This window comes from Aegilops tauschii, chromosome 3 (genome assembly GCF_002575655.3).
Source record: "Aegilops tauschii subsp. strangulata cultivar AL8/78 chromosome 3, Aet v6.0, whole genome shotgun sequence".
Taxonomy (NCBI): Eukaryota; Viridiplantae; Streptophyta; class Magnoliopsida; order Poales; family Poaceae; genus Aegilops; species Aegilops tauschii.
Window position 1 is genome coordinate 4,003,470 of NC_053037.3, and position 17,254 is coordinate 4,020,723.

The following is a 17,254-nucleotide window of genomic DNA, read 5'->3' on the forward strand; positions in this document are numbered from 1 at the left end:
CGGGCTGGTGCTTGGACGAAGACGAAGGGGATGACGGGCGGCGGCGGCTACGAAGGTAGCGGCAGCGACGACCAGAGAAGAGCGGCAGCGGCGGCCTGACGGCGGCGGCGGTGGGTTAGGAGTGCGGCGGCGGTGCTCGAAGTAGGCGAAGAACCCTGACAGCATGACGAAGACCGGCGCGGAAGGTGGCGTTCCCGCGCCAAGGAAGACGGCGCAACGCATACCACTGGAGGTTGACGCGCGGTGACGGCGGAGCGGACCGCGGGCCGCGGCGCTACGGCCCGAAGGGGTGACACAGCGGCGGCAGGCGGGTCGGGGCGACGACAGGAAGACCTCTGGGCGGCGGCGGGGACCGCGGGCCGCGACGCTGCGACCCGAGGGGGCGACACAACGGCGGTTCGCGAGTCGGTGCAACCGCGGGGATGGCCTCGGGGCGGCGGCGGGGACCGCGTATCGCGACACTACGGCCCGAAGGGGCGACGCAGCGGCGACACACGAGTTGATGCAGCCGCGAGGAGAACCACGGGGGGGGGGGGGGGGGGGCGGCGCTGCGGCCCGACGGGGCGACGCAGCGGCAGCCCGATGCTAGATCGGTGGAGAGGTGCGCTGAACTCGGGGACGATCTTCACGGGACCTGCGTAGGCGCGCGTAACCGATGGGCCAGGTCGGTCGCGCGGCGTAGATGAGGCGGATTGCGGCGGCGAGCGGGTGATCAAGCCGACCGCGCGCGAGGTCGGGGACGCCGCTCGGTGAAGGCGTGGTGGCGGCGGAGTCTGAGATGAAGCCGGCGACGACGGACAGCATGGGACGTCGTGCGGACGAGCTTGTCAGCACCGGCACCCGGGCTGCCAAAGGAACGTCGGCGCCCGGGCAGCGAGGACCGAGCGACCAACGGAGCAGCGGCGCCCGAGTTGAGGCAGCTGACGAGCCTGACGCAGCCGTGCCGACGCAGCCGAGGAAGAGGCCGGCGATGTAGACCGTCGGCCGCCGTGCAGACGCAGCAGAGGCGGGTGATGTGGATCGATGGGCGGGCCGGTGCGCAAGCGACGGCTATGATTGGCCGTCGCATGGCGCGAGGACGCCGGGTCGGGGCGATGCAGGTGTCCCCATCGGAGCAGGGCGGTGATGGCCGGCGCAGGGCGACGGGCGGACCGACGCGCGGACGGCGGCTGGCCCTGACGGGCCGCCATGGCGCGCGTGGCCGCCGGGTCGGAGGAGAAGCTGGCTGGTCGCGCCGGGGTCGGAGTAGAGGCGCTCGGGGTCGACGGCGGCAGTGGGCGACGCAAACCGGTCAAGAATAGATCGGAAAACCAAAAAGAAATCGCGCGATCAAGATGACCGGCGGAAGAGAGAAAACCCCGGAGCAAGGCTCGGGGAAAAGACTCTCTAGGGCAGCCGGTCAACACGACCGGCGGACGAACCCTAGGTACGGGCGGCGCGGCCCCCGGTTGCGGTCATGGAGGCCGACCGCCCCGAGGGCGGCGCGCGGGTGCGGAAGCGGCGGCGGCTAGGATTTAGGATCGACTTGCGATAGATATCATGTTAGAAGGGAGAGAGGGCTTATGATGGAATAATTCGTTGTATTGCTTGAGCCTCGTGGGCATATATATAGGAGTACATAATCTATTTGGAGTATAAGGTAAGCTAGAATATTTCCTAGTGTAACCTATATTTCCTAATACAATTACGTTATTCAACAAAAACAAATCAGAAGACTTTGACCGGTCTCTTGGGAAAGCAAATCAGAAAACGTTAACATGCAATGCATGTTGAACGTGGACACACGTACGGAGTCGACAGACACCACTCGGGATGACTTTGACTGTCGTACTACAGCGTGTGTGCTTAGACCAAGAAGCGAACTTGCCTACCAATGATAGTACTCTCCTACCGTCGCTACAAAAGAGAGCGGAATCTAGGGACAGGGCATTCATCATGGCCCCTTCATCTTCTTCCCTCGCCCGCAGCATCGCCCTCCTGGCTCTGATTTGCTGTGCCTTGGCATGCTCCACGGCGGCACAAGGTACGTGCGTCCGGCTTCATACATGTTCATCTTAATTCTCCTGTATTGTATTGGTTGTGTGCACACTCACGGAATGGTGGTTGATGATGTGTCTAGTTGCTCGAGGGGGAAGCCGTGCGCCGGTTCGTCCTCCGTCGCCGCAGTTCCTGTCGCCAAGGCGGCCGGGGCAGGCGCCGGTCGCTCCACCGCCGCCGTCATCAACGGAAAGGCCTAAGGCATTCGCGTCGCACCGGAAGACCCGGGAGACTGCTGCCCGCTAGCTCTGAATTTACAAAAGAGAGCCAATGAAAGAGAAAGAGAAAGAGAAGCGTGAGGAGAGATAGAAACAGTGTGTGTGAGAGAGAAAAGCTATATGAACAATGACTTGCTTGTCACCTAGGCCTTGTTGCATGCCTCGGTCACGGTCAAAAGACAGGATAAGCGCGCCGCTCCTGTAAATGGTTTGGGACTCAACAGGCGACAGTACGAATCTCTGCATATATCCCGATGCAGCTGAGCATAGTCTCAACGGCCATGATAAAGGTACCGTGAAGCTCGAGCTACAAAAAACCACACTCGACCTGTTATTACTTGCTAGCACCGGAAGACCCTGGATATTACTGCTAAGGGTACTGGATTTCGTTTCATTTCGCCTGCGTCTGGTTCAGAATTATGTCATAGTGCGCTGACAATAGGTCTTGAAAATGCTATCGTTCAGATGATCCTATCATCTCAATTAATGAAGATCTGATTAGTATGTAACAGTACGTATATATGTGTATATGTTAACGGCCGGGTCCTCTTTCGATACAGAGGTAAGTCACGTGTGTACAATTTCATTGATATGGATTAACAGTACGTTTCCCTGCTGAACGTGCGAAAAACAAAACTAACTAGACGATACACCGCATGATTGTTGAGGTAATTTTGTTAAATAAATGAATTACTAGGTGCTACATAAACAACTAAAACTAATAAAAATAAAATGTGAGAGTATTCTTGAATTACACTTTAAAATATTAGAACATTTTGAAGCATGTACCAAAATGATACGACAAGCTGACTCGTGTGCGTTATCACGCACATCAAAGTTGTCAGAATCCAGATTCTGAATTGGATGGGAGCTCCATTGGGTGGACCGTGAATCGTAGAATCATAACTACTAGGATCGTAGAAACTTAGATTCTTTGAGCAAGATCTTAGAATTGGAGGGGCTAGTTTGGATCGCAAGGTCGTAAGATTCTAAGACTTGAGTGGTAATTCTGACAACTTTGACGCACCTGTGTCTTTCTGCTGAAGTGTGTGCCCCGGTATAACACACAGTTTGCAAATCAAAATTTTGTCCAATAGATTTGCCTTGCCACACGTTTCGCTTTCTGCCAAACTAGAGTTACTAAAGTTCCAGGATTTTTCTAAGCCGAAATTTTCTAAGTTCGACAAGTAGAACAATCCACAAAGATCTACAATATCTAATCCAATGAAGCAAAACTGGTTTTGTAACTGCTGAAATATCTTTATACAAACTCGGTCGGTGACTAGTGTGTTTCTGAAAAAGAAAGTGATTAACAAAATTTGACATAGGGAAATTCTAGAACTAAAATTATTTTGAAATGAAGGGAACAAAAGATAATATGACATTACTAAGCCAAAAAAGAAAGAACAATAGTATGTCACATGAGTAAAATGTTATTTAGCACAAGACTTGAAAAAAATGAGACAATTATTTCTAGTTGTTTAACAAATGGCAAAGGATATAGTATCTACTACACCATATGAGTCAAAATATCTTCGATATGCATTTACAGTTTTCTTGTGTGCATTGGTATATGTTGCTTCTATGCTTAGTGTTACACAATCCTCGATCCACTAACAAGCGTGTTTAGACCACTGAAAAAAATAGCACGCTATAACCTCGCTAATAGCATGCTATAGCATCTTGAGAATTGTCTCGCTAAATATATCAGTGTACAACGTCTCGCTAATAGCACGCTATAGCACGATATAGCACGCTAATAGCATATTTTGAGGTCGGCGCTATTTTGCTGTAGCACGCTATTTTTTTCATTGGTTTAGACCCACTTGTGTCATGGGCTGACTTCACGGGCGTCTTAGCCCACCAACTTAACCCAATCGAAGAGCAACACAACTTACGAGATGCCTTAGGCCCACTCCTCTCCAAATTACTAGCCTGATAGAAGTCATGCTCAGCCTCCATCGAAAATCAATGTGAAACTAAACCCAACAAATCTCACACTCACACGTCGGTTACCATGAACCCGCTAACACCAGTCTTCTAAACCAACAACCATGACTGACCATCTTTGAGGTCATCAAGATTTATTTCCAGGCATGTGTCCTTTGATCGTATGTTTTACGCATTTTCCAGGGAACTAGCTTTTTCGATCCACATGTGCCATGGGCTCACTTCACGATGTCTCGGCCCACCAACCAGGCACAACCAGGGAACAACACAAGATATGAAGGTACGTGCACAGGGAAAATCAAACGTTTTCAATGGAAACTTTACTGTCGCGAAGATGAAAAACTTTAGTTAGCAAGTATGGCAACTCGTGCTTCAGTTTATTTCTTGACAGAAAATTATCGTGTGTGTCAACTAATTTGCCATTCTCATGTCACTAGAAGTGTCACCGAAAACATTCGATTTACCTTGTGCACGTGCCTGACATCATGTACTTGTAATTTCTGAAGAGGAAAAGCACCTGGCCCCCCGCGTTTCCGCGTACCCTCCCACCCCACGGTTTCTCAGCAAGATCCACGTGAATGCAGTTTTATTTTGGAGGTGGGGGGGGGGGGGGGGGGTCAATTTTTTAAACCCGTAACTTTTTATTCTAACTTTAATAACTTCAGGCTGGACATTCGAGAGCTGGTAAAAAGGAGAGGGGATGTCGGGCGATAGCTCTGGCGATGAGCCAGGCGATCTCGCCGGCGTCCTCCCACCGCCTACCCTGCCAACCCTCGCCGTCCGCTCCGTCCCTTGGCCGTCGCCCTGATGGCTCCGGCGGCCGCAAGAAGGTCAGTGAAGCAGGGAGAGTCTTCCGCGTCGTGCCTCGACCAGGTAAAGCCTTCCAGGATCGCGTCTTCTCCACCCTTCGGTTAAGTGTTCTCTTCCCCCATCGGCATAGCTCGTCTCTCAGCCCCGGGACGGTGTGGATCACGGTCCCGGTGATGGCCACCCATCTCTCTGCCGTCTCCGTTTCCACTCTCGTATCCATCTTCTTCTGTGCGCGCCCTGCCCGCCTTGTCACCGTGAGTGTCGAGCCCCTGGTCTTCTCTGTCCAGGTTGCTTGCGAGGCTGTGGCCCGGCTCATGGTCGAGACCGGAGTTGGGGCTTCGGCGGCGGTGCAGCTCCGGCTGTTTCTGTCGGTGGCGAGGCGCATGCTGCGGCTGAGCTGGCTCTCGGGGCCCGTGTGGCCGCTCCCCCACCTGCCGCCTTCAAGGCGCGGGTGAATGCGCATGGGTGTGGGCATAGCCTTTCGTCCATAGGGCGCCGCCTCCTCCTAGGTCTCTCCTCCCTGGCATCCTGCCCTGTCCCCTCGCTAGCCACGTTTCGCCCAGCGATTTGCCTGGCCCTGGCGCGGGGTCGCTGGCGGTAGTTACTGCTGCCGCGGGTGAGGGAGCGGGTTAACCGGCTGCCGCTGCCCAGGAAGATTTCAAACTGTCCCGCGCCGCGTCGTCTGCCCCGGACAGCGACAGGGCTTTTAATGTGCGGGCTCGTGGTGGGATTGAACCCCCTGCCTCCCCCAATCGCTACGCTCCCCGGGATGGCTGTGAGAGCCCGTATCGCTCTGCGTTATTATCCCCAGCTGCCCCCCCGCCCCAAACCGCGCCCTTCTCCTCCTCTCTCCCTTCGTGGTTGCTTCCGTTGTCTCTCCTCGCTCCACTATGTGAAGGACTGCCGGGATCCGGTGCGCTGCCGCCGTTGCCGTCGCTCCGGCCACCGAGCTCGGTCTAGATCCTGTCCCATGGCTCCCCCGCGCCCTGCCATGTTTCCTCCACGCTCCACCCCCCCCCCCCCCCCCCCCCCCCCCACCCCGCCGCCTCCGCCGCCGCCCCCTCCCCGCTGCCAAACCCCCTACCCTTCGGCGGCCCGACGTCCCTCCTCTCTGCCCACCCTCGCTTCGAGGCGTCTTGACGTGGGAGAATCCAGTTCGCAGGCTCGGTCCCCCTCGCCCTCCCCACGGGATATCTCGTTGGATGGGGTGGTGCGTTCGCCTCCGCTGTCTCCTCCGTCCACGGAAGCTGAGCTGGGACACCCGCAACCGGTGGTGGTCGCCTTGGCGGCCCCTGCGCCGCCACCGGAGCTGCTCCAGCCTCGAGGCCCACCGTCGTCGCGCCTCTCCTCCTCCTCCGGTTTCGAGGTCTCCTCGGGCAGCGGGGGGGTCTGCCGCGGCCGAGTCGCAGTGCCCGGACGCCATGGACGTCTTCATGCCTGCCGGCGACATCGAGGCCGCGCTCCGCCTCGCTGTGGTCTCCATTGAACCGCCTAACGCATTCATCAATGCGACGGCCGCGGGTCCAGGCTGCCATGCTTCGAGACCTAGGGCACCTCTCCTTCGACATGGTGCCCTCGTCGGTCGGCGTCTGCTACCTCCGCTTCGCGTCCTGGGCAGACCGGGAGGAAGCCATCGCTAGCCAGCCCCTGCCCTACCAGGGCGCGCACATCGACCTCCACCGCGAAGAGCTGTACGGGCGAGTGCCGCAACGCGCTCGTCAGTGCGCCCTCCTGGCGCCCACGGGCTTCCCCGCTGAGTTTGTGACGCCGACCTGCATCCCCGCCGCCTTCTCCGGCTTTGGTCGCGTCCTGGAGGTCGACCCGCGCGCCCTCTCCGGCCACGAGCTCGCCACGATTCGGGTGGTCGTGCTCCTGGAACGTACGAGGGACATCCCGTGCGACGTCTGGCCGTGGGGCGGGCCGTTGGCGACGCGTGCCATCTCCATCGAGCCGGCCGCGGTCTGGCCTATGTCGCGCTCCTTCGATGACAACGGCGAGTACGTGCCGTACTTCCGCTTCCCTCCGCCCCCCCTTCGCCCACAACAGGCCTGATGGGGCGCGCCGCCACGGCGATGCGGCTATTCCCGCCTTCCGCCCGGTCGGCAGATTCTTCAGCGGCGGGGGAGGCAACGTTGCCCTCGACTCCGTCCTTCGGGTCCTTGGCGCCCCCCCTCTGCCCGGCTCCGTCGCTCGCCTAGGGTTCCGGATGGTGCGGGTGGGGACGGGGCCTGGACGGTGCCCCTGTCGGGCTCGCCCGCCTCTTGCTCTTCGGTGCGCATCGTGGACCTGGCCGACGACGTGCCCTGCATGGCCATGCATGGGGGTGGGTCCCCCCGTTTGGATGCCCCCACGCCTGCTCCTCCCGCTGTCCAGGAGACCGCTGATATCGGCGGGGTGGGGCGCCGCAGCGCGCGCTTGGCCCGTGCGGATACTGCCGCGTTCGTTCCGATTGCGGACAAGGCGGTTAAACGCCGTGCTCTCAAGGACGCGCTGATCGGGTGCTGGCCCCGTCTTCAGGCCAAGGCTGCCCGCGACCGTGTCCTCGACGCGGTGGTGCAGCCGCTGTCCTCTGCTTCTGTCGCGGGGCAGCGGGCTGCCGCTGCTCTCAAGGCTTCCTCGGTGCCGCCTCCTCTCCATGATTAGTGGCCGTGCTAAGTGCGTTGTTGCTGGTGTTGTTCGTGCCCAGCTCCTGCCTTGTCCTCCTCTTTGTCCCGCCAGTTTGGGTGGCTTTGTATCTTCCTTCAGTTGTGGTGTGTGCGTCTGTATCTCTCCTTGGGTGCCCGTTGCGCTAGTAGAAAAAGAGGCTTCCATACGCCCCCATTAGTCCCCAAAACAATCGAACCGCGACAAAAGGGGCCTTTAGTCGCGGTTCAGTAGGAGACCCGCGACCAACTATCTGGGCCCAGCGCGCTCGGTCGACAGCTGGCGGACGGGAGGGGCTTTAGTCCTGGTTGGCCTGGCCAACCGGGACTAAAGGGCCCCGAAGGCCTTTAGTCGCGGTTGGCCAGGCCAACCGGGACTAAAGGCCCATCCAGCTGGCGGACGGGAGGGGCTTTAGTCCCGGTTGGCCTGGCCAACCGGGACTAAAGGTCCCCGAAGGCCTTTAGTCGCGGTTGGCCAGGCCAACCGGGACTAAAGGCCCATCCCTATATATATAGGACTCAGCTCACTTCACTTCACTCAGCTCACTTCACAATTTTCAGAAGGGGGTGGTGGGTTTGCTTTTGGTTCCTCCTATGCACACAAGGTGTTCGATGAAATGCCCGAGAGCCTGAAACAAACATGATATGAAGTGTCCGAGCCACACTTGAGCTTTCTCATTTATTTTTCCTCCGCGATCGCGGTTAGCAACTTGAACCTTTCATGTGTCATTGATAAAATATGCATGTGTGTAGTTCATTGTTTAATTTGTATTATTTCTAGCTAGTTAGTTTAACAAATGCATGATGGTTAATTATAACTTTATATAATAATAATGCAGATGAATCGGCAATGGATGTACGGTCCCCGACTCTCCGGCGAGTTCACTACGGGTTTGAAAGATTTCCTCGTAGTGGCAAATGCGAACAAGCAGCAAGGTTTTATTATCTGTCCATGTGCTGTCTGTAAGAATCAGAAGGGTTACTCCTCCTCAAGAGACGTTCACATGCACCTGCTTCGGCACGGTTTCATGCCAAGCTATAATTGTTGGACCAAGCATGGAGAAAGAGGGGTTAGAATGGAAGAAGATGAAGAAGGGGATGATATCGATGACAACTATCATGATCATTTCGGTGATACTTTCATGGAGGATGATGCTGAAGGTGGGGAAGGGTTAGGTGAAGGTGAAGAAGAGGCACATGATGAGCCCGCTGATGATCTTGGTCGGACCATTGCTGATGCACGGAGACGCTGCGAAACTGACAAGGATAGGGAGAATTTGGATCGCATGTTAGAGGATCACAAAAAGTCGTTGTATCCAGGATGCGATAATAGTCTGAAAAAGCTGGGCTGCACACTGGATTTGCTAAAATGGAAGGCACAAGAAGGTGTAGGTGACTCATCATTTGAAAATTTGCTGAAAATGTTGAAGAATATGTTTCCGAAGAATAACGAGTTGCCCGCCAGTACGTACGAAGCAAAGAAGGTTGTCTGCCCTCTAGGTTTAGAGGTTCTGAAGATACATGCATGCATTAACGACTGCATCCTCTACCGCGGTGAATACGAGAATTTGAATGAATGCCCTGTATGCACTGCATTGCGTTATAAGATCAGAGGCGATGACCCTGGTGACGATGTTGAGGGCGAGAAACCCAGGAAGAGGGTTCCCGCCAAGGTGATGTGGTATGCTCCTATAATACCACGGTTGAAACGTCTGTTCATGAACAAAAAGCATGCCAAGTCGTTGCGATGGCACAAAGAGGACCGTAAGTCCGACGGGGAGTTGAGACACCCTGCTGATGGAACGCAATGGAGAAAGATCGACAGAGTGTTCAAAGATTTTGCAGCTGACGCAAGGAACATAAGATTTGGTCTAAGTACTAATGGCATGAATCCTTTTGGCGAGCAGAGCTCCAACCATAGCACCTGGCCCGTGACTCTATGCATCTACAACCTTCCTCCTTGGTTGTGCATGAAGCGGAAGTTCATTATGATGCCAGTGCTCATCCAAGGTCCAAAGCAACCCGGGAACGACATCGATGTGTACCTAAGGCCATTAGTTGATGAACTTTTACAGTTGTGGGCCAGACCTGGTGTACGTGTCTGGGATGAGCACAAAGGAGAGGAATTTGACCTACGAGCGTTGCTTTTTGTAACCATCAACGATTGGCCTGCTCTCAGTAACCTTTCGGGACAGACAAATAAGGGATACAATGCATGCACGCACTGCTTACATGAGACTGAAAGTGTACGTTTGGTTAATTGTAAGAAGTAACGTGTACCTGGGTCATCGTCGATTTCTTCCCCGAAATCATAACGTAAGAAAGAAAGGCAAGCATTTCAACGGCAAGGCAGATCACCGGCCGAAGCCTGCGGAACGTACTGGTGCTGAGATATTTGATATGGTCAAGGATTTGAAAGTCATCTTTGGAAAGGGTCCTGGCGGACAATCAGTTCCGCGGGGAGTTGACGGGCACGCACCCATGTGGAAGAAGAAATCTATATTTTGGGAGCTAGAATGTTGGAAAGTCCTAGATGTCCGCTCTGCAATCGACGTGATGCATGTTACGAAGAATATTTGCGTGAACCTGCTAAGCTTCTTGGGCGTGTATGGGAAGACAAATGATACAAAGGAAGCACGGCAGGACCAGCAACTTTTGAAAGACCTAGATGACCGGCATCCGGAATGGTTTCAAGGTCGTGCCAGCTACGCTCTTACCAAAGAAGAGAAGGTCATTTTTTTTGAATGCCTGAGCAGTATGAAGGTTCCGTCTGGCTTCTCGTCGAATATAAAGGGAATAATAAACATGGCGGAGAAAAAGTTCCAAAACCTGAAGTCTCACGACTGCCACGTGATTATGACGCAATTGCTTCCGATTGCTTTGAGGGGGCTCCTACCGGAAAATGTTCGAGTAGCCATTGTGAAGCTATGTGCATTCCTCAATGCAATCTCTCAGAAGGTAATCAATCCAGAAGATCTACCACGGTTACAGAACGATGTGGTCCAATGCTTTGTCAGTTTTGAGTTGGTGTTCCCACCATCCTTCTTCGATATTATGACGCACCTCCTGCTCCACCTAGTCGAAGAGATTTCCATTCTCGGTCCTGTATTTCTACACAATATGTTCCCCTTTGAGAGGTTCATGGGAGTATTAAAGAAATATGTTCGTAACCGTGCTAGGCCAGAAGGAAGCATCGTCAAGGGCTATGGAAATGAGGAGGTAATTGAGTTCTGTATTGACTATGTTCCTGACCTTAAGCCGATTGGTATTCCTCAATCGCGGCACGAGGGGAGACTAAGTGGAAAAGGCAAGATCGGAAGGAAATCCACGATATGTATGGACGGTCATTCTATGACTGAAGCACACCACACAGTTCTGCAAAATTCCAGCTTTGTGGCTCCGTACTTCGAGCAACACAAGAATATTTTACGCTCGGACAACCCGGGGAAGCCTGAATCCTGGATTAGAAAGGCCCACATGGAGACTTTCGGCAGTTGGTTGCGAAAACATTTAATGAATGACAATGATGTTGGAGATCAGCTGTACATGTTGGCCAAGAAACCATCTTCGACTATAACGATTTTCCAAGGGTACGAGATAAATGGGAATACATTTTACACCATCGCCCAAGATAAAAGGAGCACCAACCAAAACAGTGGTGTCCGCTTTGATGCAGCAACCGAGAATGGGCGAAAGGTCACATATTATGGTTACATAGAGGAGATATGGGAACTTGACTATGGACCCTCCTTTAAGGTCCCTTTGTTCCGGTGCAAATGGTTCAAGCTAACAGGAGGTGGGGTAAAGGTGGACGAGCAATACGGAATGACAATGGTGGATTTCAACAATCTTGGTTACCTTGACGAACCATTCGTCCTTGCCAAAGATGTCGCTCAGGTTTTTTATTTGAAGGACATGAGTAGCAAACCGAGGAAACGGAAAGATAAGAAAACGATCAGTACATCATGCGATGATCCAAAGCGCCACATTGTTCTTTCAGTGAAAAGAAACATCGTGGGAGTGGAGGACAAGACAGACATGTCAGAAGATTATAATATGTTTGGTGAAATTCCGCCCTTCAAAGTGAACACTGACCCAAGCATTAAGTTAAATGATGAGGATGCTCCATGGATACGGCACAATCGTAAGCAAGCAGGGACACAAGGGAAGAATTGATGTGTAATAATTTATTGTACCAAACTTTGTATTTGGTCGATGAACTGAATGATGTATCAAACCTTTTGTCAAACCTTCAAGGGATCGATGAACTGAATTTTTGGTATATTATTTGTATTTTTAAGATTTTAAAATGAATTAGTTTTATTTTTCTGATTTTTTTGATATATAATTGTATTTTTAAGATTTTAAAATGAATTAGTTTTATTTTTCTGATTTTTTTGATATATAATTGTATTTTTAAGATTTTAAAATGAATTAGAAACAAAATAATATAAACTTTAATAAAATATATAAGTACAAACAAAATAAAATAAATTTTAATAACATAAATAAAATTTATGACACTAAAATTATCAAAGTATTTTCTGTTCAAAATCATTGAAAGCTAAAAGAATTTTCATAAAGAACTTTTTTTCTTAGAAACTTTAATAGCAAAAATAATTATCATAAAGTAAAATAAATAAGTAATTAGAAACAAAATAAAATAAAATAAATAAGTTTTTTGTTGTAAGTAGAAACAAAACTAAATAAATAAAGCAAAAAAGAAAACAAAAAACAGGCAAAAAATAAAAAATATGCCACCTACTGGGCCACCACGGCCTGAATACGACTAGAAACCCATTGATGGGCCAGGATTCAGGCCCGCAGAAGGCCCAGTAGGCCCATCTGGCATAGCAGTCACAATTAGGCCCGTAAGCCTGCAATGGAGAGGAGCTCAAGAGGGGAGCGGCAGTGGGGCTTATAAACCACTGCGCGCCCCTCTCAACTAGCGAGGTGGGACTAAACTAGCGAGGGGAGCGGCACAATGCCTTTAGTCGCGGTTCGGGAGGCGAACCGCGACTAAAGGGTACCCTTTAGTCGCGGTTGTTGTCCCCAACCGCGACTAAAGGGTCTTTCTGCGCGGGAACGAAAGCGGCGCCAAAACCCTTTAGTCCCGGTTGGGGAGGAGGACCGCGACTAAAGGTACCCTTTAGTCGCGGTTGGTGTGGCCAACCGCGACTAAAGGGTACCTTTAGTCGCGGTCCTCCTCCCCAACCGGGACTAAAGGTACGTCTATATATACTGCACTTAGCAGTTTCCGCCACTTCCCATTCTCCTTTCTCGACGCCGAAGGCCTGCCCCGACGCCGATCGCCGCCCGACGCCCTGCCCCGACGCTGAAGCCCTTCCCCGACGCCGAAGCCCTGCGCGCCGCCGCCCCCGTCCCCAGTGAGCGCCGCCGCCGCCCGTGCCCTTAGCGCTCCGCCGCCGCCGCCGCGTGCCCGTGGCCCTTGCCCGCCCTTGCCCGCCGCCCGCCGCCCGACGCCCTGCCGCCCGCTGCCCGCCGCCCGCCGTCCGCTACCCCTGCCTGCCGTCCTCCGCGCGCCGGCAGAAGAAGAAGAAGGTAGAAGAAAAAGGACGAAGAAGAAGAAAGAAAAAGGAAGTTAAAGAGTTCGCTCTTCAGAAGATGGGCGAAGCATTCCGGAACTTCAAGAAAAATTTAACCCGTGACTTTGTCAACAAGGGCAAGACTCCGGATTTCAATGGACAACATGAGAAACTGAAAAATGATTGGCCAGAATTTGTGAGGCAAAAGCAATCGGAGCATTTCAAGGAAATATCAAAAAAAATAAGGATAATGCGAGTAAGAAAAAGTTCCATCATATTATGGGGCCAGGAGGATACCGCCTTTCGGAGCCTAGGTGGCAGAAGATGGAGGAGGACCTGAGGGTGCGAGGAATCCCTCTAGGTACAGAGGGATGGGACCCAAGGGCCAAAAGCTGGTGGTACGGGCATGGGGGATCGCTAGACCCGGAGACAGGGGTGTGTGTTCACCGGCAGAGACAGTTTGCTCCCACCCAAGCCCTTATTGACGCAACGACCCAAGCTCAAGAGGGCTTGATCAAGTTCAACAGAGAGAAAGACGCACTGACAATAGCCCTCGGGAATGATGAACACGGAGGACGTGTACGAGGCAAAGGCAAAGTTCCGTGGAAAGTAGGGTTTTCCCAGGACAATGACCCGTACTGTTACAGAAGCCGTAAGAGAAAGACGGACCGGGATGCAGATCTTATGACGAAGTTTGCATCAGAACTCCATGAGTTGAAGCAGACCGTGCATGAACTAGTAAAACAAAAATCGGCTGCAGGGCCGCATGAAGATCATGAAGCGGATCGCGGAAGCCAGCAGCGGAGAAGCAGCGTGGCTTCCACGGATGCCCCGCCTGGTGCTAGTGCACCGATGATCGAGATTCGTGCACCGGAGCCTCACTACCCCGTGGATGATGTAAAGGAGATGAAAGAATGTGATCTGCATTATCCCGTGGGGAACGTTTCCATGAAGGTAGCTAGCGGCAGTGCTTTACCCTGTACACCTGGAGCACTCCACCACAACAACCCCATTGCATATGGCTATGCTCGTGTCACGGTGAAAGACATAGTCCAAGGGTTTGAGGACCTGGAGATTGACAAACCTACACCCGAAGGGGAGAGAAGACTTGGAGATGTCAAGCGCCAGGTCATTCTATGGAAAAAGAAGTACATAGTGTTTCCAGGCGAGGCGCCAAGGCTAGCAAGTCCACCCCCCTCCGATGGTGGTGGTGGTGGTGGTGGTGGCGGTGGTGGCGGTGGTGGTGGTCGTGGTGGTTCACCTACACCTCCTTCACGCCATTCGACGCCGTCCCCCGATCCACAACCTCCGGCGGGTACGACGCCCCCCAATCCTCCTCCGGGGGGTACGGCGCCCCCCAATCCACCTCCGGCGAAGAAGCAGAAGCAGGCGGACAGCAAGGAAACCCGCTCCTGGACTATTAACCCGGACCCTTATGTACCTAAGACCACAAGGGTACCGGAGCCATCACTGAAGCCTCTCCTCCCAAGGCCTGGGGAACTTAGTGAAGCTGAAACCAAATTGGCCGCGTCTGCTGATTATGAGAAATGGAAGGCGGATATGAAGGCGATAAAAGAGCCTGAGCCCAAGCAAGTATTCACTGAGAAGCAAAAGAAGTGGGCTAAGGATTTTTTGACGACACCGTCCCAAGCCGACCTGAATATGCCTGACGACTATGGACATGAACTTCGTAGGCAAGCAAAAATATTGAAGCAGGAGAAAGAAGAAAGTAAAAAAAGCGGGAAACAAGTTGACCAGCTCGGGATGCAGAAGAAACAATCGATCCCCCCGCTCATAGTGAAAGCCGGTCCGGAAGAGGACCCCGAGATCATAGCAGCTGCGGCAGCACTTGGATTGACTGTAGCGAGTGCCATGAAACAAGCGTCCGAGATGGGTTTGACTCTTCGTGCCTTCTTAGGCCTTGAGGATGCGCCAGTATGTGAGATAGCATTACAATATGTGCGGAATGGGCCTCTCGTCGAGCCTGCGCGGGAGAAGAGTCTACCGCCACAAATGCGAAATCTGCTACGTTGGTACAAGCAATTCATAACATGGGCCGACAAAGAATATATTTATGCGGATGTTACAGAGGAGCATCACACCAAACGGTACTCTGTACAAGTTCATATGAGTGAATTGTTCCAGCTGTTCAATCTGCGCGACCTCGACAAATCTATGCTGAGTTGCTATGTTGTGTAAGTGATTTATTTCTACCTCATCTCGTTCTTCATTGCCTGCACTATATATATATATATATATATATATATATATATATATATATATATATATATATTGTCCTAACTATATTGTTGCGTACGCTATTATGCAGATTGAAGATTTGGGAATGCAAAATAAGAAACATCCATGATGTTGGGTTCATTGACCCACATATCGTTAATGGACATGTGTTACAATATCACCCCGAAGACGTGGAGAAAGACTTGTACAAGTTTCTTAGAAAGCATCAACTCAAAAGTCATATTCTATTTCCTTACCATTTTGGGTGAGTGTTTCTCTCTTGTGCCCATTCTCTTTTGTTTACTCCATGCATGGTATGTCTAATCGATGAGTTATGCATGACTGTGCATGTAACGTGTCCGCAGGTTCCACTGGATTCTGCTAAATATTGAACTTCACACCTCCAGAGTTCTAATCATGGACTCTATGGATTCGGATCCAAAGCGTTGGGCCGACATGAGAAAAATGCTGCAAAAGTAATTATTTTCAATCATTTGAGCTCTATATCGATCGGTCTCTTTCGTTCATTTCCTAATATCAAGTAACTAATAACTCCCTTGTTCATTTAATTTTTTTTGCCCTGTAGGGTTTGGAGACGGTTCTCAGAAGAAATTGTCGGTGAATTCAAACATGAGCTAGATTTCAGAAGGTTAGTTAATGTGGATAAGCAGCCACCGGGGACCAATCTATGTGGATACTATGTTTGTGATAACATCCGGAGACTAACCTCTGAGCGGAAGGCATCGGATAGCGTGCGGAACGCGACGGATAACTTGCGGAGGAGGCTTAGTCCAGAAGCTCGCTTCCGACCAATTCAAGATGAATTAGCAGGATTTTTCTTGAGGGAAATCATCAATCCTAAAGGAGAACACTATACCGAGGACGCAGACATTTATATGCATACCCGAGATTGAAACTTGTTCGAAGTTGTATATGGTCCTCCATCCTAATTGTGTATGGAAACTTGTTCGAAGTTGTATATGGTCACCCGAGATTGAATATATATTATATATTCCTCTTGAATTCTTCTTGTTTGAAATTTCATATGCATGTATATAGTATCGTAGAATATGGGTACTGAAACTTCATCAAAATTAAAACAAAACACAAAATAAAATATAAAAGAAATAAAACACTACAAATTAAAAAGAAACCAGGTTTAGGGGGGCTAAAACCCTAAACCTGCGGACGAGGCCTTTAGTCCCGGTTAGCCACGAGAACCGGGACTAAAGGTCCTCTGCCCCGACGGACCCCTGGCGGCCACGTGGACGGGCCTTTAGTCCCGGTCAGCCACGAGAACCGGGACAAAAGCCTTTAGTTGCGGTTCGTAAGTGGCGCGACTAAAGGGGGGGTCTTTAGTCGCGCATATTTAGTCCCAGTTGCATAGCCGGGACTAAAGGCTGTTGCGAACCGGGACTAAAGGGCTTTTTTCTACCAGTGTTGGTTCCCATGGTTAATCACGTTAAAAAAATGTCCTTTCTTTTCTGGAACGTGCAAGGCCTTGGAGATGCGGATAAGTGCAACCTTGTCCGTAACTCTATCTCTGCTGCGGCTCCGGCTGTTGCGTGCCTCCAAGAGTCCAAGCTCGCGACTCTGGACGGGCACAAAGCTCGCTCCTTCCTTCCCGTTGCCCTCTCTGAGTTTCTTTCTAAGAACGCCGACGGGACGCGTGGTGGGGTGGTCACTGCTTGGGACCCCCGTCTCCTTACGCTCGTGGCTTGCGCTAGGTCGCGTTTCTCCCTTACCACCTCGTTCGCGTCCACGGTCTCCGACCTCGCCTTTTCCATCACTAACGTTTATGCCCCCGCCGATC